Raw genomic sequence first — 24,086 nt, 5'->3', positions numbered from 1 at the left:
ACGTTTATTCTGGAGTATATGATAATGCAGGTTCTATTATCCTAACTAAACATTAAATGCAACTTGCTCACTCAAAATATTCGTTAATTATAAAATATCTTCACTGGCACAGTGCCTAAATTCCGTATAAATATTCTGCAGTATTGACAGGTCTGCTAAACATATTTTATTCGTGTTTGACAAACAAATGAAATGAATAAACAAATACATTTGACATCTGGATCACGACTTGGAGGTACTGACGGATGAGGTCCAAACACATCTTGCCCAACTGAACACGACACCTGCAGCCAAGCAACACATTTTCCATCTCCTATCCAGTCTGAGCGCAGTTGGATATAAACTAAATTAAATATAGCACAAATAGAATAAAATTATAAGTGACAAATGTAATTGGAATAGGACATTACAAACATATGTAATGAGGAAAGATAGTGACAAAAACACTGGACACAATGTGTCATGAAATACAAATTAAGCAAGCTCTATTACATTTCGAAGTAAACTAAATACAATACGAAATGAACGTAATACTAATGGTGAAAAATACGGTATGTGCATAACGTATTTTTCACCATTAGTATTCCATTCATTTCATATTGTATTTAGTTTACTTCGTAATGTATAGAGCTTGCTTAATTTGTATTTTGTGTCTATGCCTCATTTCGGCTTATTTTTCCACTTCCTGATATCTGCCAACAGAGCTGTCAGGAGTGCAGACTGCTCCGCGAGCCACACATAATCGGGCGTGTCTGCACTGGTATATCATCCACGCAATGTCCTTAGTGGATAGCTCGCAAAGACGGAGTAGAATCTGCGTGCAAACCCTGCACAGTTAAGGGTGCAATTCCCACCGTGCAATCGATTCCTAGTGGATCCCCTCCTCGGTCTCAGGGACACCATCTGAGAAGATATTTGTTGTTGGAAATTTATTCCATACTTGTGGAGAAGGTAAAAACGCACAATAGTCACTCATTGGGCTAACTCTAAATGTCATTAAAGTAACTTGAGCTTGAACTTTAAGCCTATGATGGCTACACCTGTATCTATCCCTAACAATAATCTGATGACACATCCATCTATAAATAAATATCATTCAGACTGTCTATTTATCCATCCATCTATCTATCCATCTGTCCATTTTTAATAGTACCTGTCTATCCATCCATCCATCTATTTTTAATACTACCTGTCTGTCGGTCGGTCTGTCTGTCTGTCTGTCTGTCTGTCTGTCTGTCTGTCTGTCTGTCTGTCTGTCTGTCTGTCTGTCTGTCTGTCTGTCTGTCTGTCCGACCATCATCCATCCATCCATCCATCCATCAGTCCATTTTTAATACTACTTGTCTGTCCATCCGTTGTATAAGAGGTTAAAAAGCCATGTAAGGGATGTTCTCACTAACACAATGAGTGCTAAATAACACTGGAGGACCACAGTGTGTCTGCTGTTCCACAGGTGTGTGTGTGTGTGTGTGTGTGTGTGTGTGTGTGTGTGTGTGTGTGTGTGTGTGTGTGTGTGCGTGTGTGTGTGTGTGTGTGTATGTGTGTGTGAGAGAGAGAGAGAGAGAGAGAGAGCGAGAGAGAGAGAGAGAGCGAGAGAGAGAGAGGGAGGGGAGAGAGTTTGCAATAATTGCAAAAGGATAAGAAACCTGTAAAACGGGTGGCGTTGATAAATATGCCTAAACCTGTGTCAGAATTGACTATTGACTCCTGTGTTTGAGTCTGAGCTAAGCGCCTATGCTCCTTTCCTTTTTTTTCTTTTTTTTTTTAAGCTTTTTTTTTAGCGTTTATCGCTTTTCTGGTCAAGCATGACTGACAGAAACAGGTTGAAAGTGGGATGTAGAGCAGGGGAAGACATTCTGAGAAATGACGGCGGGTCCGGGAATCGAACTCGTGTCCCCCAGATCCGTGACGAGCACGGTTTTCCCCGACGCAGAAATAGCGCCGAGATATGCGGTGAGCTACGGGAGCTCCCCCTATGCTCCTTTCCTTATGCAGGGTTTTGTGTTTTTAACTAAGGAAGGTGACAGAGTGGCCACTCAGTGGTGTAATTTCAGTAAAAGGCAAGGTATGGCGAGGAGGGGGGGGGGGGGGGTGTTTGCCCCGCTTGGTGGATTTTTTTGGTCAAATCAGTTGTGCAATAGTCACTTTTGGTGAGTTGTTTCTATACAATTCAGTTATATGACATTTAGGTATGACACTACACAAGCATTTTTAGTATAGAAATGTGTCAACAGACTAAAGCAGGGAACCACAATATTTTGCATACGAATTATGCAGAATGTAATATCATAACTGTCTATTACTTTTCTTGCAATTGAGCCAATTTTCCTTAGGTATGGTTTTGAGGTGTGTGTTCAACAGAATGTAGTATCAAAAACACATTCACAAAAAGTATGGGTTACTGAATGCTGAACTGCACTATTATAATCACTAAGCCAGACCTTACCTGTGTCCCTGTATCACTTGTCTCTGCTGCCCTTTGATTAAAAAACGTCCCTATGTCCATTTTCCTTTTTTTTGGGCATATTTCAGTCACAGTAAAAGTCACCTAGTAAAAGTGAGATAATTGACAATATCAAAACATGCTAAATCAACATAAAAAATGTTAATACAATTATTATTATTTTTTTTACATTTTTATTTGCCAAGGTATGGCGAGTGCCATACCTTGCCATACCAAAATGACGCCCCTGTGCCCACTGCCTATCACTATTTTGAAGGATATAACAGCAGCACTGTCCTTTATGTTGAGTGATGTATTTTATCTAATCTATAAGGATTCTGCTATGGATTCTGGGGTCCTTGTGCAGAGTTTTGGAATTACCTGTCCTAGATGTACCTTTGAATACTGTACATCTCAAGTCAGACCTTGTTATAGGTCTGGTGATCACAGGGGTTCGCCCTTGTTTCCAGATGAAGGGAAACAAATCTGAAGCTACCCAGATAGCTCAGAAATATCCTGAGGTCGTTTCTGCTTGTGCTGTGACCCGTGCCACATCAAAGCATCAGACGTTGGAGCAGGAGGATGATGTTGATGTTGATTTGTCTTGACAGTTTTGTTGCTACCGAGGATATACCTGTTGTTTTACCCCCGTTTGCTGTTCCACTTCAGTCTGATGAGGTTTTATTACCCTGTGATACCACCACTGTCTGTCAACGGGAGCACAGTACCTGGTCATGACAGAGGGGGGCGACATGCGTAAAGTTGGCCTTAATGATGTCTCTATCTATGGCACGTGAGCAGCTCATATCCGAGCATAAAGTGGATCCCGATTTATCATGCCTTTTTGAAAATACTCTGTCAGCGGAGGGAAGTACCTCTGTGTCTAGGGGGTGCTCACACGTAGATGGACTCCAGCATTTTACGCATCGTCAGACAATGATTGGAGTGTGATTTACACAGTTTGCAGCCCTGTTAAAGTACCACAGTGAAATACTGAGTTTGGCACATGATAATTGACTCGCTGGCCAACTAGGTGGGAATAAAAGCTATGATCGCGTGCTGCGCCAATTCTTCTTATGTGTGTCAGGTTGCTGGTAAGCCACGCCAGGCTATTCCACCGGCACCATTATATCCTGGAAATAGGTTCCTACTTACAATTATGTGTACAAACACACATTTTCCTGAAGCTATACCACTGCATAAGATAACTGTTCCTGTGGTGGCTCTGATCAAGTCTTTCTCTGTTTGTTCTGCCCAAAGTTATTCAAACTGATCAATGGACTTTATGTCACAGATTTTTGTTCTCAAGCAACTTGACATAAATCTCGAGCCCTTACAATCCTGAGTCACAGGGGGCACCATAACGATTTCATTCTGCGCTCAAGTCTATGCTACGTCCGTATTGCATAGCATTTGAGAAAGACTGGGATGAGTTCCTTTTAATGCTGTTTGCAGTCAGACAGGTTGTACTGGAGTCTTTAGGAGCCTCTCTGAACTGGTGTTTGCTCATTCCGTTTGTGGCCCGTTGAAACTGATAAAAGAAAAATGGCTAGGGGAAAGTGAACCCCAAAACGTACTGTTTTTTTTGTGTGTGGTTTTTGCCATAAACTGCACTGTGCTTGTGAGTTACATGCTTAAGGGAACATGAGTGCTGCTCAGAAGACGATGAAAGGCTGGTATGATAAATAAAAAAGCCCAGAATAGAGTTTTCACTCCAGGTGACACAGTGCTGGTTCTGTTACCTATCCTTGGTTCTTGTCTGCAAAAAGAGAGTAGATGACGTGATTATCTCATTGCTACTCGGGTGGCACGGTGGTGTAGTGGTTAACACTGTCGCCTCACAGCAAGAAGGTCCATGGTTCGATTCCCGCTTGGGGACCAGGTTTCCACGGTGCCAGGTACCCAGGTGGGGTATCTCCCAGGCCTTTCTGTGTGGAGTTTGCATGTTCTCCCCGTGCTCGCAAGGGTTTCCCCTCCCGATAAGAGAAACTCAATGGAAAAAACATGTACAACAGATTGCTAACGCTGTCGCGTCCCTGATGAAGACGGGCAGCACTTGGATTGGTCCCCCGGGGGGCGCGGCCCCTTGCCGACGCCCCTATCTGCTCCCGGCTGCCCTTGGGGGGGAAGGACAATGGGATGGGTCAAGTGCAGAGACTCAATCAACTTGGCGACCCAACAATTGCATGTGTGTGTTTCCCTGTGTGTGTGTGCCGCCCATCGCATGTGTGTCACTGCATGCCGAATAAAGACTTCTCCAAAGTCCTGCATTATTATATACTCCAGATCGCAGCCGCAGGATTAGACTGTGTCACATTAACATGTTAAAGCCTTATCATGAGCGTGACACTGGGGCTGACCCAGATTGTGTGACGGTCAGCCTTGAGAATGGCATTTCTACAGCAGCCACGTCTAGTGTTTCCTCTGAGGAGCTGTCCAGTCCTGATGTAATCAGTTCAGTTGTAATCTGTTGAGTCTGCCTCTATTTGTGTGGTGGCGCTGTCCAGCGATGAAAGTGCTCTAACGTCTCTAGCATTTTGAAGTGTATCTTGGGTCATCAAATGTACCCATTACAGTTTCACACAGATCACAATCCTCTTGTTGTCATGCAGAGGATGCTTAATTGCAATCAGAGACGTATGTGTTGTTGGAGTATCTTAATGCAAGCCTTCAATGTTGGCATGTTGGCATTGAGACCGGTTGAAAAACGTCATGCTAAAGTGCCCTATTGAGTGGCGAAATTGAGAGGACGTGCCCTTCACATGGGAAAACATAGCAAGAGAATTTAATAACGTGTCTTAATGAGTGCTCTGTTAGTGGATAAAGTGTGATGCAGCTTACTAGGGCATGCTTTCCCAAAGTGGGTGCCATGATGATGACAGTCTAGGGGTGTTGGCAAATAGTTAAACCCTGCTTATTTTCAAAACACATTATATGGCCATTAGCAAAAGAGTTTTTGCAAGGGACCGATGGGCTCATATCTAGCTAACATTTTGATGTTTCTCAATCTGCACTGTCCATATTTCTTTTCCAATGTATCCTTTAGGTTAGGTTAGAGTAAGTTAGTTTAACTGTATTTTGTTGCCAATGATGAAACAATAACGTTTAAAATACTCATTCCCAATCCCATTGTTGAAAACATACTGTGGCTATCAGTGAAGAATGAGGCAGTTCGACTTCACTTCAGGCACTTTATTGAACGCCTGGACAATTATTCTCAACAGAAGGTTAGCACTGGGTTATAATAAAAACAACAACAAACCGCTGGTTAACACTAACACTCACTTTGTATTCACATAGCTCCCCTAAGTAACTAGCTAGTTCTCTTTCATTAACGTACTATAGTCCTCAGGTCCTAAAGCTGCGCTGAACTAAACACACCGGCTTAAACCAATATGTGCCTTTAATGGACATGCAGTTATTTTCAAATGAGAACACTTTTCAGTTACAGTAATCTAATGTTGGGTCTTAAAATAAAAAAATTTCATATAATTTTCTTGAATCAAGTGTAAATCTTATAGCTTAACACTTTAACTGCCGAAAACGCCGGAACTCGTCATTCCCCGCCATGCTCAAGTTGCCGAGGACGCCGGAACTCGTCTTTGATATCAATATTTCAAAAATCTGTGATCGGAATCATATTTCCCCTCTGCAGCCTTGACACACAGTTCTGATCTCCTCTCAATCCTCTAGCGGTTCAAGAGCGCCATCTGGTGGCCGATCGGCAGATCGAAAAACCGGATGTCAACCTTTAACCCGGCAGGACTCACTCCATATGTGGTCCGGGCACTCGCTAATGTTAGAGAGACTCAGTCTTCACACAGTGAACATCGATCGGTGGAAATAACTCGAAAAAACAACATGATTTGGACATATATACTATTATACAACCTGGAAATAGATCCGGTATTTTGACATCCCATAATTGAAAACTGTCAACTCCATGCTGATCGCCCAACGGCCCGAGGAGACTGGGGTGAGTTTTAGCGTTATATTCTAACGTGTTCTTTACTAACTGCTATGATGAACATATGACCCACATTAGATGAATGGTATAACGTTGCCCACGGAATTATAAACGCCCCCTCGCCCATCCGGTCAACATCAGATGACGTGTAGTAAATTCTAGAAGTACGTCCAATTGAAATTTTTGATCTCGCACAGATTCCTACCAAACTGTATTTCATCATCAATATAATGCATTTGGGGCTATAAATCACGTTCTGGAGAAAGCTGCAGAAAGAGATGAAAACATACTTATACTTTAGACCATATTTTAGTATGAATATGTGAATGAAAAAGTTTAACGTTGCTACACCATGAACAATACATATAGGACCTTGAATGGGCCCTAATAACGGCAATCTAGCAATAGAATTTAAAAAGTTATAGCCCTGCAAAGAAGGGAAACTTCTCCATGTTAAATAGAGCTGGCAACGGATGGTATATCATGAATTTAACCTTAGGCAATCAAAGTGTTAACATTATAGCATGAAAATAACCAACATATTTTCTTTGGAGGTGTTTGTGAAATAAACATATTAAATGTGTATTGTTCCCTGTGTGTTTTTATCATAGAGGTGTGGTTATTGAATGATTGCCTAGACCCTAGACTACATGTTAATCTAATGTTAATCTTAATCAACCTCAATTTTCAAAGGTACTCGAATTTTCTTTTGTAAATAGACTTGATGGCTTCATTGAAAAATATGGATTATTGAGTGACCATCAATATGGTTTTAGGAGCAATAGATCAACATCCTTAGCAGTAATAGATTTTGTGGAAAATATATCAACAGCAATTAATGAAAAACAACCTTCAATAGGTGTATTTATTGATTTACGTAAAGCATTTGACACAATTGATCATTCCCTGCTTTTACAAAAAATGGAACGGTATGGAATAAGAGGTGTCACTCATCATTGGTTAAGAAGTTATCTAGATAATAGGTTTCAATATGTAAATATTAATAATACAGAATCACATCTTAGAAGAGTAACTTGTGGTGTTCCACAGGGTTCCATATTGGGACCCAAGTTATTTATACTTTATTTAAATGATATTTTTACAGTATCGAATATTTAGAAAATTGTTACGTTTGCTGATGATACTAATTTACTTTGTTCAGGGGAGGACATAACATAATTATTGAAAACAGTAGAAAGGGAATTGATAAAGTTAAAGAAATGGTTTGATAGGAATAAGTTGTCTCTTAATGAAAACAAAACAAAATGTATGGTATTTGGTGGTGTTCCTACCGACTGTGAAATTAAACTGAATTTAAATGGAACCGAAATTGAAAGAGTATATGAAACAAAATTCTTAGGTGTGATTATGGATCACAAACTCTGTTGGAAGCCACATATACAATATATCAAAGGTAAATTAGCCAAATCTGTTGGCATTCTGTACAAAACAAGGGAGCTGTTAAACCAGAAATGTTTGCATATATTGTATTTTTCACTTGTGGTGCCATACATGTCATATTGTGTTGAGGTCTGGGGGAATGTTTACAAAACAAATATAGATCCTATTATTAAACTACAGAAAAGAGCTATTAGAATAATAAATAAATCTAGTTATCTTGAATCGACAAATCCATTATTCATAAAGTCCTGCACATTAAAATGTGTAGATATGGTTTACATAAAAACCTTGGAGATCATTTTTCGTGCTAAAAGTAAGAACCTACCAGCTTGTATTCAATGTGTCTTTCAACCAAGAGAAGGAAAGTATAATTTAAGAGGGTTGTGTATTCTTAAAACATATAAAAAGGTAAGAACTAATGTAAAAGCTAGATGTGTTTCAATTTTGGGAGTTAAATTGTGGAATAGGCTTAGTGACGGGTTGAAGTTGTGTACCTCTCAGTTTTGAGTAAAACATCAAACATTTATTTTCTCTTTTCTTTTTTCTCTTAAAGAAAAAGTTAAAAAAAATTATATCTTGCAGCATATTTTATATTATATTATAGCATATTTCTTTCTTATATTAAAGTATATTTCGTTTTTAAGAATTGTAAAGGATCGGCAAAAATAAGCATGTGCTTCAGCCTATTAATTTTTTCGGTCATTGAGTTTGGATTTTGTGTGTGAGCTTACTTTGAATATGTACATTTGTGATTTTTTCTTTTTCTCTTTTCCTTTTGAAAGTCCACACATGTGTGTTTTTGATTTATCTGTAAACAAAGACCGAAAATAAAACGATTCATCATTCATCAAGGATGAGGACTATTTCACCATACATGACGCATTATAGCTTTTTGCTCGCTGATGGGGTCCCATGTTGTGCAGTAGGTGCCCTTTTTAATTCCCCCCCCGGCCCTTCAAACAGTCTAAGTCCACCACTGATTAATCAGGTGTGTTCTCTCGCAGGTGCCACTCTACACATGGTTGGCCCTGCCTCCATAAAATAATAAAAGAGTTAAACCAGCCACACTCTGGCCCTGCCCCATAAAAGAGTTAAACTAGCCACACTCTGGCCCTGCCCCATAAAATAGTTAAACTAGCCACACTCTGGCCCTGTCCCCATAAAAGAGTTAAACTAGCCACACTCTGGCCCTGCCCCCATAAAATAGTTAAACTAGCCACACTCTGGCCCTGCCCCCATAAAATAGTTAAACTAGCCACACTCTGGCCCTGCCCCCATAAAAGAGTTAAACTAGCCACACTCTGGTCCTGCCCCATAAAAGAGTTAAACCAGCCACACTCTGGCCCTTCCCAATAAAAGAGTTAAACCAGCCACACTCTGGCCCTGCCCCATAAAATAGTTACCACTCTCTCTCTCTTTCATCATCATTGTTTGCAGTCCTTTTAGTAACTTTGTTCTTTTGTTTTGGAGATGGGGGCAGAGTACTCTAGTCATCGTTTACTTTTTATAGTTTAGATTGGATATCCGTCCTCTCTTCATTTGGTAATATATTCTTCTGTTCTTAAAATAAATATATATACTTTTTTGTACCTCTGGTCTGGTGTCATCTTATGTTTATAGTATACATTTGAGCCAGTTTATTATTGTGTATGTGGCATGTAACAGTGTGTGTGTGTGTGTGTGTTTTCGTACCTGTGTTTTTCTGTGACTGGCAGTGGAGATGCATCATCTTTTAACACCCTTTAGAGTGAAAGCTATTGACAGAACCATCTGTCTACAAACATGCGTGTGGAGGTGTGTGTGTGTGTGTGTGTGTGTGTGCGTGTGTGTGTGTGTGTGTGTGTGTGTGTGTGTGTGTGTGTGTGTGTGTGTGTGTGTGTGTGTGTGTGTGTGTGTGTGTGTATGTGTGTGTGTAGCTCTGGGTGACAGTGAAAGAGAGAGACAGAGAGAGAGAGAGATAGAGAGAGAGAGATATGGTGTTGGAGGAACACTGTTTGTTTGTGTGTGTGTGTGTGTGTGTGTGTGTGTGTGTGTGTGTGTGTGTGTGTGTGTGTGTGTGTGTGTGTGTGTGTGTGTGTGTGTGTGTGTGTGTGTGCGCGCGCACACACATGCAAGCCTATTCTTGTGGGTGTGGGTGTGTGTGCGTGTGTGCATGCTCACACTCCCTTAGTGTCTATGTCTATGCGTTATTGTGGTAACCTCTATTCTTATCTGTATTTCGTAGAGTGTCTATCAATGTTCCTGAGAACTGCTCAAAAGCTGCATCTTTACCTACAGTATGACCACAACTAAGATGAGCAGTGGTCTGATGTGTGTATGGAAAACGATCCAGAAATTGCTCTGAATATGTTTATGGAAAAACAAAACCAAGTTGGCTGATAAGCACACCCCCTTAACCCTTTCACTACCACACTACAGAAGGTTAACCCTTTACTATCACACTACAGACGGTTGTGATAGTAAAGGGTTAACCTGTAGTGTGGTAGTGAAAGGGTTAACATGCTGTCGTGTGGCAGTGAAAGGGTTAACCTTCTGTATTGTCGCAGTGAAAGGGTTAACTGTTTGGTAGTGCGGCAGTGAAAGGGTTAAGGAAACATACTGCAAAGCATGACCAGGCTTAGATGAACCAGCATGATACCGCCAAGAATTAGGGGTGGGAATCACCAGAGGCCCCACGATACGATATTATCACAATACTAGAGTCACAATATTATAATATCACTATATTGCGTTATGTTGTGTTATATTGCACTATATTGCAATTTATTACCTTTTTTCGACTGCAAATTATGCCCCCAGTGTCTCTTTCAGTCTGTTCACCTCACTCAATGGGATTGTCAAGCAAAATATATATTTATACAACGGCATGCAAATTTCTCGATTCTGATTGGCCATTCACACGTCTTTATTGGCAACAATCCACGGTCCTGGGCTCAGGACCCGCCCACAACCCAATCACATAACCCTCCCCGGCTCACTCCGGGAGAAAACAGGATCGCGGACAACAAATGGTTATGTTGAAAGCACCATAACGACTAAATATGAAGCGATTCTGTCAAGGGGAATGTGTTAGTATTTTAAACAATGTTGGATGATGTAATTGATGGGTCTTGACTCAATCTAGAACAAAAGAAAAATCGCGGATTGATTGATAGATTAATTGATTGATTTAAATTTCTTCCTTCCTACTTTCTACTGACTGCAGCGTTCTCTACAAACACACACACACACATACACACACACACACACACACACACACACACACACACACACGTACACACACACACGCACACACACACTGTGACACACACACACACACACACACACGCACACACACACACACACACTCCTGTCTGCAACAGCGGGGGAGTCAGACTGAGAGAGAAGCAGCGCTGTTTTAAGTGAGCATGGTCTATTGAATTGATTGATTGGTTGATTGCTAATTTTATTACTGTACCCCTGGTTTCCAACTGGTTAAGTTTAGGCTAAAAGAAATAAATAAAAAAATAGGGCGAAGAAAACGTTTTTTTCCTATAGGGCAAAGAAAACGTTTTAATAAATTTTCAATCAATCATTCCAATAATACACAGTTGGATGTGTTAGTTGGTTGGATGCACTTCAAGCTGCTTCCACATGAGGCAACTTCTCTCAATCATTCCAATAATACACAGTTGGATGTGTTAGTTTGGTTGGATGCACTTCAAGCTGCTTCCACATGGAGTTGTGGGAACTACTTTTTCTGGCGGATGGTTTTTTCAATAAATCTTCGATTAATGTGTGTTTATTGTATAGAAATAAGGTTGGATGAATCTGGCAGTTGTATAAAAGCTTTACACCACGTGCAGTCGTGATTTGTGACCAATAAACCATGCCTAGGGGGGTCTAACGACCCTCGGCTGCGCCTCGGGCCTAACAACCACCCCTAGGCATGGTTTATTGGTCACAAACCACTCCTGCGTGTGATGTAATGCTTAAATATATATTAATAATATCGATACTTGCCGTCACTGTATCAATATAATTATCACGGTTGTGTTTGGAACCCAATGTGCAGGCAAGGAGAAGCGGCAGACAGAACTGGATAAAACCCAATATGGGTGTATTTAATGAATGGTCAATGTCCAGGCAGGGGTCGGTACATGGGGGTGGTAATCATAATGTTCAGGGTGTGCACAGGGGTAAGATAATCAGACAGACGGGGTCAGAGCAGGGACAGGGATCGTCAGCCGGGCATGTGTGTCAGAGCAGTTCCTTGTGAGCCGGGCCAGTGTCTCCAGGTCTTAGCCGGGCCAGGTCTTCCTTGTGAGCCAGGTCAGTGTCTTCAGGTCTTCGCCGTGCAGGCTAGGAGAGAGGATGAGAATACAAGTTAGACAAGGTCAAAGAATGAGAGATCCAGGCGAACAACTAGGAGAATCAGAATAGCGAACATGAGCATAATAACATGACTACCGTAATTCCTCTAATAGTAACCCCGGCTTGTATTTGTTTCAACTGTAGCGGGTACCAGGCTTGTATTAGGAGGAGGCCTGTATAAGAGGGAGGCCTATATTTCAAATTTTCAAACGGATCATAATGAATAAATCAACATTTTGTGTCAGTTTGAACCCAGTCAAAATGTACTGGGTTCATTTATTGAAACCAAGTACTGTATGAAATAGTAAACAGTGCAATTACAGGTGGTCACTGGTCATTTCAACGTTTTCAAAGTGAAATCAAGTAACTAGCTCAGTATGCAGCTCAGTATATTAGTAACCCGGCTTGTATTAGGAGGCCGGCTTATAATTGCTTAGCTCAAGAGCGCACCCGGCCATTAATAGAGACCCGGCTTGTATTTGAGACCCGGTTACTATTAGAGGAATTACGGTAACTGGTAACGAGAGTTTACAATATGACAGCTTCTCCATGTCTGGGGTGGGGTTATATACCAAGATGTACCATGCCCACAGACCTCAGATCAGCTGCCTCGTTGATACCACACCTGTACCTACTTGACCATAATGAGAGTGGGAGAAGGGGAAAGAGAGACAGAGAGAGGGAAGAGCACGAACAGGCAGGAACCCTGACAATAATATTGGCACACGAGAATATTATCAACAGAAAATCAGCAATGCTAAACATTTATGGGGAAGGGAAGACACTGAATTAAATTATTAAAAGGAAATCAAACATACCACTTATAGATTGTGGAAGGGAAAAAAAGTAGCTACTGTAGCATGGCTTGATTAAGAATGGGTCTCATTCACCAATGGACTTAAGACAAAAGATCAGACACATTTTTGTCTTAGCGCCACTTAAGACATTTTCTGGCCGATTTTGGGATTCACCAACGGTCCCTTCTCCTGGATTCGGTCCTAACTAAGAGCAGGATTTAGGAGCGCTGAAGAGCAGTCGTAAGTCGACAGACTGGTGTGCGCTGTGTTCTTAAGGGCTTTATTTGGGAGGAATCATGGTGATTTCGTTCATGTCAACTCTACAGGCTTCCTTGGAATTAATTTATCATAATCATAATAAATATGACAATATTTGTATGATAATTTTTTTTTATCAAAGTTTTACATTTACACTCGTGCCTCAAGAGGCACCGTGATGTCAGAAAATAAGTAAAACACACCAACACTGCAAATGACAGTGGATAAATAAATAATAACTAAAGCTAATCACATGGATATAGCTATATAGTCTTGTTGCGCGCTCCTGGCCACCTGTTCAGCCCACGCACACACACACACACACACACACACACACACACACACACACACACACACACACACACACACACACACACACACACACACACACACACACACACACACTCTCTCTTAGCTGTCCATCGTGTTCGATGATGACGCTTGCTCCAGGGATGGGGAGAGGGGGGGGGTGGGGGGGGGGAGTTAGCGCCGCTGCCGCTGGTGCCACTTCTCGTGGGCGTTGAGTCCGATCCTTGAGCCGCACACCCGTCCACAGATGGCGCAAGGGAAGCCAGATACCTGGGGGATGCCAGCCGCCCGCTGGTGTCGTTGCGTGCGCCTCTCAGATCTTCGGTCTTGGTTCGTTTGGTGTATTTGGGAAACTGCAGTGGCACAAGTGACTTGCCAGGCTGATCTGTCGAGTGCCAGAGTTTCAAGCTGCGTGATGTTTGCACACTTTAGGAGGTCTCTGGTGTAGTCCTTAAAGCGTCTCTTTTGGCCTCCAGCAGCCCGCTTTGCTCCTCTCAGTTGGCCATAGAGGACTTGGCGGGGCAGGCGGTGGTCAGGCATACGTATGGTGTGCCCTATCCAACGAAGATGTTTTTTGGCCACAGCTGCGGCCATACAGATTGAGTTGGTGTTGTTGAGGATGTCTGTGTGGGGGACTCGATCTTCCCAGGTCAGGCCGAGGATCCTTTGGAGGCAACGGATGTGGAAAGCGTCCAGGTTGGTGATGTGCCGGCGGTATGGGGTCCAGGATTCTGCTCCATAGAGCAGAGTGGAGAGACATACTGCGTTGTAAACGGCAACCTTGGTGCTGATCTTCAGGTTTCGGTTTTCAAAAACCCTGCTGCGTAGGCGTCCAAAGGATGATGCCGCTTTATTGATACGTGTGTGTATCTCCGCGTCAAGGGAGCAGCATGAGGACAGAGTGGAGCCGAGGTAGGTGAAATGATCCACTGTTTTGAGTGGAACACCGTTTATGTGAAAACTGGGAGGTGTAGAGGTTCGGGAAGTGAGTTGGGACATGACTTCGGTTTTTTGTATGTTGACCTGGAGACCGAAGGATTGGTACAGGCTGGATATGGTGTCGAGAGCATGCTGCATAGACTCTGGACTGTGAGCTAAGATGGCACAGTCATCAGCGTACTGTAGCTCACATACTTGGCAGGATTTTGTCTTTGTGTGTGCCTGGAGCCGGCGGATGTTGAAGAGGCTACCATCAAGGCGGTATTCCACATGGACACCGTCTTCATGTCCCATGGCTCGGCGGAAGAGGCAGGTGACGGCAGAGAGGAGGAGATTAAAGAGCACCGGAGCCAAGACACAGCCCTGCTTCACCCCAACATTAACCTTAAAGGATTCTGACTGGAGTTCACCCGTCTGGACTCTGGCTTGCATCCCGTCATGCAGCTGCTGAAGGATGGAGAGAAACTTGGGTGGTACCCCAAGTTTGTTGAGGTGTTTCCAGAGCAGCTCACGGCTGATGGTGTCGAAGGCTTTGCTTAGGTCTATGAAGGCTATGTAAAGATCCTTGCGATGCTCTCTGCTCTTCTCTAGCAGCTGCCTCAGGACAAAAACCATGTCGGTGGTGGATCTGGTCTTCCGAAAGCCACATTGAGTTTCCGGAAGCGCAGCTTCAGAGATGTTTTCCACCAGCCTGTTCAGCATGATCTTCGCCAGCACTTTCCCTGCGATGGAGAGGAGAGAGATTCCTCGGCTGTTTCCGCAGACTGCTCTGTCCCCTTTCTGCTTGTAGATGACCACAATGTTTGCATCCTTCCAGTCCTGTGGGAGGGTCTCATGTTCCCAGATGTTGCAGATCAGGAGGTGCAGACGGCGCGTGAGGAGGTACCCTCCGTGTTTGAAAACCTCTGCTGGGATGCCATCGGGTCCAGGGCTTTTATTGTTCTTTAGACCCGCAATGGCTTGACTGGTCTCAGAGAAGTGTGGTGGGGTGTCCAGGTGCATGACTGGTGGCATGTCTGGGAGATTATCCAGGATATGTGGGTCAGTGGGGTTGGTGTGATTGAGTAAAGACTCAAAGTGGTTTGCCCAGCGGGTGAGAATCTCATGTCGGTCCTTAAAGAGTTTAGAACCGTCGACTGATCGAACTGGAGCAGTCGCCCGCTTCCTGGGGCCATGCAGTGCTTTGATGGCATCGTAAAAGCCCTGGATGTTGTGGCAGTCTGCCAGGCTTTGGATCTCCTTCGCCTTCTGTATCCACCAGGCATCCTCCATAGTCCGGAGGGCTCGCTGGGTTGCTGTTCTTGCTGCAGCAAAGGCAGCTTTCAGGGTGGGAGAACCAGGGCAGGACAGGAGGGCTTTGTGGGCTTCATGCTTGGTTTTTAGCAGGGACTGTATCTTGGCTGAGTTACAATCAAACCAGTCCTGGTGTCGTTTCCTCGTCTGGCCAAGTGCCTCAGAGGCTGCGCTGTGGATAGCCTGGCGCAGAGCTGGCCAGTCAGCTGATTCCTCCGGGATCTTATTGAGGTTTTCAGCAAGGAGCTGTCGGAGGTGGTTTTTTGAGGTGGGGGTGTTCAGTGCTGCAGAATTTAGTTTCTTATTAGGTGCTACCCTCGGTCCACGGGGTTGGATACTCATGAGGAGTTTGGATCTGACCATGAGGTGATCAGTCCAACACTCGGCTCCACGCATGACTCGGGTGGTAAGGACGTCCTGTCGGTCTTTTTGGCGTACAATCACATAGTCCAGGAGATGCCAGTGTTTAGAGCGGGGGTGTTGCCAGGTGGTTTTGAACCTGTTCTTCATCTGGAAGATGGTGTTGGTTATGACCAGGTGGTGTTCTGCACAGAGGGAGAGGAGCCGAAGCTCTGCGCAGCATGTCCGCAATCGTCAAGCGTACCACCACTTACCAATTTCCTACATTTCTCATGCCAATTTACTACATTTAATGCAGGTCGATGTCAACCAAGCAGCCGGTGTGCGACGCCTCTGGAGTCTGGTCCGTTCACGCCCGACTCTGTGGCGGCCTGTCACGCTAAGATGTGTACTGTACTGTACTGTACTGTAGTATAACTACATTATGACTACTATACGGCAGAGCAGTATCTCTGATCTCCTAATAAAACAAGTCATTAGAATAATATATAATAATAATATTCATTACACACGTAGACTATACAGTATGCGCATGTGTGTGTGTTTGTGTGTGTGTGTGTGCGCGCGTGCTGCGGCAGGTGGCCAGGAGCGTGCAACGAGACGGTATAAATATGGAATATTAATACAGTCTATTCCAATATATGGCTATAGTGTGCTGTATGATGACGATACATTTGAATCTGATCTCATTTTTATTCATTGCAAAGCTCTTCAGCTCTACCTGTAGAATACAGGGATCGGCTCATGCAACGCAGACCCTTTTTTTGCACACGGCCCTCGCATTAGAATGAGCTGGAGGGGCATGTCTGAATGCAAATGAAGTAAGCGAGAACGCGCATCAGCGGTTCGCAGCTGTGATCATTTGGCAAGTTAAGACAACCTCTCCATGCGTTGGTGAATCCGGGGGTAATTGTTGTCGGCTTTCTCTTACGACCTTCCAAGGAGGTTGTCGTAAGAGAAATCTTAAGACAATGGGTCTCATTCCCGAATGGATTTACGACCAAAAATGTCCTCTTAGGCAGATTTCTGCCCATTTAAGACATATTAGCGCGATTCCCCAAATCTTCCTGAGATCAGATCTGAGCGTGGCTGAGAGCAGATTTAAGAGTGCTGAGGAGCACACTTATGATTGATTGACTAATTGAAAATTGTATTAACTTGACAGACTGTGTTCTCATAGTGATTCCTTCATGTCAACGCTACAGGCCTCCTTGGAATTAATTACTTAATCATAATTAAAATAAATATGACTATATTTGTACGATAAGAAATTACGCATTTGATGTCGGAAACATTTATAATATGGATTCATCTGATCACAGGGCAGCTGGATTAACCATATCTGAACCAGCTATTTTGGACAAATGTATAATTACTTTAATTACTCAGATATTCAAACACAATTATGCAATTATTGTGAAATTATTGAAAATAATAATTATTTAATGCCTTCTGTGGAATTTGTATTTCTTATTTGTTACACATCTGTTTTAATGATTAATTATATACATTTGAAAGAATGCAGGTCAACATGCAATATATCCCATTGATTGGTATACAATGGGACATACCTTTGTTTGATATAGCTATAAACCTGCATTCCTTCGAATATATCATTAATCAATTAAACTTATATTGAAATACACTATATAGCCTATACACCAACACTGAAATGACAGTGGATAAATAAATAAATAAGAACTAAAGCTAATCGCATGGAAATAGACTGCATTAATATTCCATAACAAGTCTTGTGTGCGCCAGTATGGCCTACGTGTCTAATGAATGAACAGTATAGGCTTAATATATTCTAGTTACTTGTTTCATTAGGATTTAGTAGATACTATATATATGCTCTGCCCTACGTACAGTATAAGTACAGTCTGTATACAGACTGTACCTATACTGTGCGTAGGGCAGAGCATATAGTATCTACTAAATCCTAATGCAACAAGTCATTAATGGAATAATAAGCCTATACTGCGTTCATTCATTACGCCGTATGCATTAATGGAATAATGGAATAATAAGCCTATACTGCGTTCATTCATTACGCCGTAGGCTACAGTACTGAGCGCACGCCCCGGCAGGTGTAACACCACAAGCTGTACTATATATGATGACAATACATGAATCTAATCTCATTTTGATGGGTCGCAAGACTTGCAAGGCACTTCCGCATCCATTTCCCCACAGCTGCATCATTAGTGTCCTTATAAGGAGCTCTGGAGGCGTTGTTTTGTATGCAAATGACCTGAACGGGGACGCGAATTCGCCTTTGAGACATGGTGCCATTCTCGAACGCAGATATCACAGCTGTAACCGTTTGAGACACTTAAGACATATTACCAGCGTGTTGAGGACTCAGAGTGAACTTGTCATTGATTCTGTCTCAGTCGGTTCCAAGATAAGTCTTCCAAGAGAACTCTTTGGAAAATATTGGGGAATGAGACCCAATGTTGGTGGATGAGGTCCAATATTATGAAGGAGAAGCAGTGCACATTTTGAGTTCAAACTAGTAGATGTTAAGCATATTTATCAGTCCCTATGCCTATATTTTAACAGATGTTTGACCATTTCTGTGTGCCCTGCAGCATTATGGAAATAATCTAAAATCATACCATTGCTTAAAGACAAAAAGGAGAAAATGCTCTCTATCAATTGACCTATATCAAGCCTTAAGATACAGTAGGTCTATTAACAATCAGTGACACAGGCACCCTCACAGAAAGACTAGCTCTTCACTGCCCTTCTAAAACAAATATCACAAAGATGCACCGTCTGTCATGGCTGACGTTGAGGCTAGGTTAACATCTAGTCTTCTCATATTTGCCCAAAATGCAATTGCAGACAGAAAACTGTTTCTACACAAAACAACTTTGTGACTAACGCACAGTCATCACACTAGACAGGTCTAACACACAGTCATCACACTAGACAGGTCTAACACACAGTCATCACACTAGACAGGTCAGCATGAGGTCACATAAATAAATCAACTTAATTTATAGACAGTCCTTTATAGAGCCTCCAACCTGTAGAACTCATTACCTACACATTAAACACACCAGAAAAAAAATCACTCAAACAGAAACGAATGAGAGAGACCACACAACATAAACAAATGAGAGAGACCACACAACAGAAACTAATGAGAGAGACCACACAACAGAAACTAATGAGAGAGACCACACAACAGAAACTAATGAGAGAGACCACACAACAGAAACAAATGAGAGAGACCACACAACAGAAACTAATGAGAGAGACCACACAACATAAACGAATGAGAGAGACCACACAACAGAAACTAATGAGAGAGAACACACAACAGAAACTAATGAGAGAGACCACACAACAGTGTTAGATTTCAGGGTAATTAGCCTTTTGTTGATGGTTATCAGCCTCCATCTCCTATCCTGGCCATCTCTGCATTGTGTATTTGTTTGGTATTGTTGAGGCAATCGTTCGTGGAATTCTGTTCTCCCACACGCTTACTGGCTAAAACACTGGGTCTCATTCCCGAAAATTTTTCAAAGATATATTCTGGAAGACTTATCTTGGAACCACTGAGACATAATCTATGACAAGTACACTCTGAGTCCTGAACGTGCTGGAGATATGTCTTAAGTGGCTGAAACGGTCGCAGAAATTATATGATCTGATATCTGCTTGGAGAATGGCATTCTGTCGTAAACTCCAAAGCGCGTTCCCGTTCAGCTCATTTGCATACAAAACACCGCCTCCATAGCTCCTTATAAGGCAACTGGTGACGCAGCTGTGTGAAATGGAATGGCGGAAGTGCTTTGCGAGCCGCGTGATTACGAAACCTAGCGTCAGTCAGTGCCAATCAGAGAGCGTCTCCGAGAAATGCGGCTAGGTTTCGTAATCACGCTTGCGCCCATCAAAACTAGATTAGATTAATGTATTGGCATCATATACAGCTCGCGGTACACACCTGCCGCAGCGCGCACGCACACACAGACACACACGCGCGCGTGTGCGCGCAGTACTGTATATGAATGACATATAATATATATAGCCTACGGCGGGCGTAATGAATGAACGCAGTATGGCTTATTATTCCATAATTAAGCCTATAGGCTACTGTTCATTCGTAGGCGCACACAAGACTTGTTATGGAATATTAATGCAGTCTATTTCCACCGATTAGCTTTAGTTCTTATTTATTTATCCACTGTCATTTCAGTGTTGGTGTATAGGCTATATAGTGTATTTCAATATAAGTTTAATTGATTAATGATATATTCGAAGGAATGCAGGTTTATAGCTATATCAACCCCCTCCAATGTACAGTAAATGACCAAGTATGGTTTTGTCAATATTTCAATGTACAGTTTTGCTTGTACAGTGTAAGTCTATCCCCCACCCACCCCTACCCAACCTCCTCCAACAGTTTCTACGTCAAATGTACTCTCTTTTCTGGACTCTTTTTGTATCACAAACAGTACTGTATTTGCAAATCTGGTATGTCATAAATGTATAGATGTAGAAGTACATCTGTGTCATGTGTGTCATATATGTTATGATGAATTGAAAATGGGGGACCCTGATGTAAACAAGATGAAATTCTTTCTCTGGTCTGCATCCCCTTATGTAATTGAGCTGTACTGTACTGTACCCATTCTGCAATCTGTTAATGAAGTTTTCAATCAATCAATCAAACAAAGGTCTGTCCCATTGTATACCAATCAATGGGATACATTGCATGTTGACCTGCATTCTTTCAAATGTATATAATTAATCATTAAAACAGATGTGTAACAAATAAGAAATACAAATTCCAAATTATTATTATTTTCAATCATTTCACAATAATTGCATAATTGTGTTTGAATATCTGAGTAATTATTTGTCCAAAATAGCTGGTTCAGATATGGTTAATCCAGCTGCCCTGTGATCAGATGAATCCATATTATTTATTTTTCCGACATCAAATGCGTAATTTCTTATCGTACAAATATTGTCATATTTATTTTAATTATGATTAAGTAATTAATTCCAATGAGGCCTGTAGCGTTGACGTGAAGGAATCACTATGAGAACACAGTCTGTCAAGTTACAATAACATTTTAAATTAATCAATCAATCATGAGATTTGATCGTGGGCTGAGAGCATATTTAAGTGTGCTCCTCAGCACTCTTAGATCTGCTCTCAAATAAGATCTCAGGAAAATTTGAGGACTCCCACTCCCAGCCCTAATATGTCTTAAATAGGCCGAAATCTGGCTAAGACGAAATATTTTGTCGTAACTTCGTTCGAGAATGAGACCCACTGTCTCTATTCCCTGTTGCATCCGGAAAATAATGTAAGTAGAGTCGTCTTCATATCAGAAGGATGTTTATTTGCATAAATAAAAGTTCTCCTACAGAATGAACAAATTGAAAGTCTTTAAAAGGTTGAGAAACTAAGAAAATATCCATCTGTCTGTCTCACTATACTGCCCTGTCACTTTACCACTGTGTGCTCTGTCTTGCTGGTCAGACTATTGAGCGATCTACCACTGTCTTTTTGTAATTTGTTATCTCGCTTTCATCACCTAGGTGCTCTCTCTCTCTCTCTCTCTCTCTCTCTCTCTCTCTCTCTCTCTCTCTCTCTCTCTCTCTCTCTCTCTCTCTCTCTCTCTCTCACTGTCTCTGTCTCTCTGCCCTGGCCATGTGATGTATAATAAATGCAGTGTAATGGATTGCAGCAAGACATGGTGAATTATTGACAATCCTCTTTGTCTGTGTGGCTCCCTCTCCTGCCCGCCTCTTGGGAGGGACCACTGCAGAGGACACACAGGAGGGAACCGTGTAACATTACTGGTCACACAGTCTCTCATACTAGAGGCCACTCTGCCTCTAGGAGTGGATCACAGGTGTGGCACCTTGTGTAAGACCAGGGCCCTCATTTATCAACGTTGCGTACGCACAGATATGTGCTTAACCCGTGCGTACGATCATTTCTAAGCAAAGTGTGGGACTTATCAATTTGAACTTGTGCTTGACTTTGTGCTTATATCTACGCACAGCTCGGAGCATGCGTAGCTGACGCCCGATGGTAGAATATCGTTACTGCAGACGGACGGCATATGCGCTCCTCAGTTGCATGCATTAGTTTCAATGCGGAAATAAGCTTTCGTGCATTACTCCCGACACTGGCGTGTGTTCTGTATGAACCGTAATTCATTATAGTTCATTGTGAAATAGCGACAGTAGTGTAATTATAACGGGCTCATGCGCGAACAAGAGGTTGGCTTGCTTGTTTGGCACGGGGGGCAGACGCAGAACACCCACCTCCAAACGCGATTAAATATTGTTTCAAATAAAAAGCGACATACTATTATTTTGTGTCATGTTTCCAAATAAGATTGGCCACAACGAAATGCTTTCTACTTCAATTTGTTGGTTAGAAAAGATTACCTCGCTCCGTTGAAACTTCACTGAGACTAACAGTAAAAGACAGTATTATTTTTTTGTGAGCTCCGCGCACAGACGTGATAATAATAATAACAATAATAATAATAGCTTCATTTTATATAGCGTCTTTCAAGAGACCCATGCAAGGTCGCTTTACATAGATAGGGGGGGGAAATAACAAAGTAATAAACATAGTGGACAGACTATGTAAATATGATGATGGGATTCAAGTTCACGTTTTTATTGATCACATAGGCAGGCTACATCATACATGGCAGTGAGATTCATTGTTCTTGTATATGCTCTCGTATTATTGTTTATATAGGCTACCCAATACTGACATCAAAATAGATTGTATGCCAGGGCGGTCAGGTGGCGTAACGGAGATTGCGTTCGTCACCAAACACCGGAGCGGCTAGATTCGCCTGTTCGAATCCAGCTCACAGCTCCGGGGTTGTCACCAGCTTGGCTGGCCGTTCACACTAATACAATTGGCAGTATTAGAGGGTGGGAGAAGCTGGCGGGTTGGGTCCGGGTCGTTGTAAACAGCGACTCCTACAGTTCGGTCGGGGGGCCTGCTAAGCGCGGATAGGACTTGAGTGGGATAGTGTGATCCTTCCACACGCTACGCCCTCTCAATGAGAATCCGCGCTGCCAGGTGAAAAGAAGCGGTTGATTGGCTGGACGTGTGTCGGAGGAAGCACGTGATAGCCTCCACTCTCCCAGACCGACTGTGGGGGGTAAGTGCGCAGCGACCAGGAAGGGGATTGGGAATTGGCATAACGACTAACATTGGGATGGGAGAAAATCGGAGGAAAATGGAGGGGGAAAAAGATCAATAAAAAAAAAAAAAAAAAATAGATTGTATGTGTTATGGTTTGAAACCGACCCCAACAGCACGGCACAGACATGTAGTTCAGAGTTAGCCAAAAACTAGGGCGTATTTATTTACAAAATAGGAATGACCCAATGTACAAATGGGGACGAAGGGACATTTATGCACATGTATTGGGACTGCTCACCAGTTAAGGCATTCTGGAAAGATGTGACCCAACAAATATCAAAACTCGTATCTTGGAATATACCTGTACACCCCTCGGTATTGCTGTTGAATGATGTTTTTGAGTTTGCAGTGAATCCACAGCTAAAGAGATTGGTTTTATCGGGTATCACAGTAGCCAAAAAGCTGATCGCATCACGCTGGTTTCAACCGGAAAAAATGTGCCGTAAAGTTTGGTTTCTTACATATCTCGATGTAATTTACCATGAAATATCTACAGCAAGAATTCTGGGTCTCAATGAATCCAAAATGTCAATGTGGTTAGAAGTGGTGGAGAGAATAAAAGCTAGCTTATAATGGTAGTGTCTGGTTAGGTGCGAGGGATAGTGGAGGTACTTCTCAAGGTGGGGTCCGGGAGGGGGGGGTTCGAGCTGAGCATATGTATGTAGGTTTTTTTTTTTAGATAACAGGTATTATGGGTATATCTTATATAAAACAACTAACCAAAAGGTGATCCCATTGGATGTGCCCTGACAATTAATG

General features: G+C 42.4%; 1 protein-coding gene across 1 annotated transcript in view; it reads left to right on the top strand.

The window, feature by feature from the left end:
• The window catches only part of gpr158b (G protein-coupled receptor 158b), a gene marked incomplete at both ends in the record, with an annotated part of 501,095 nt that overhangs the window by 38,259 nt on the left and 438,750 nt on the right, over positions 1-24,086 (top strand). The window lies entirely within an intron of this gene.

Source organism: Notolepis coatsorum (assembly GCF_963971535.1).
Source record: "Notolepis coatsorum genome assembly, chromosome: 13".
NCBI classification, from domain to species: domain Eukaryota; kingdom Metazoa; phylum Chordata; class Actinopteri; order Aulopiformes; family Paralepididae; genus Notolepis; species Notolepis coatsorum.
The sequence above is the reverse complement of the archived record's forward strand: the minus strand, read 5'-3'. Positions and strand labels throughout refer to the sequence as shown.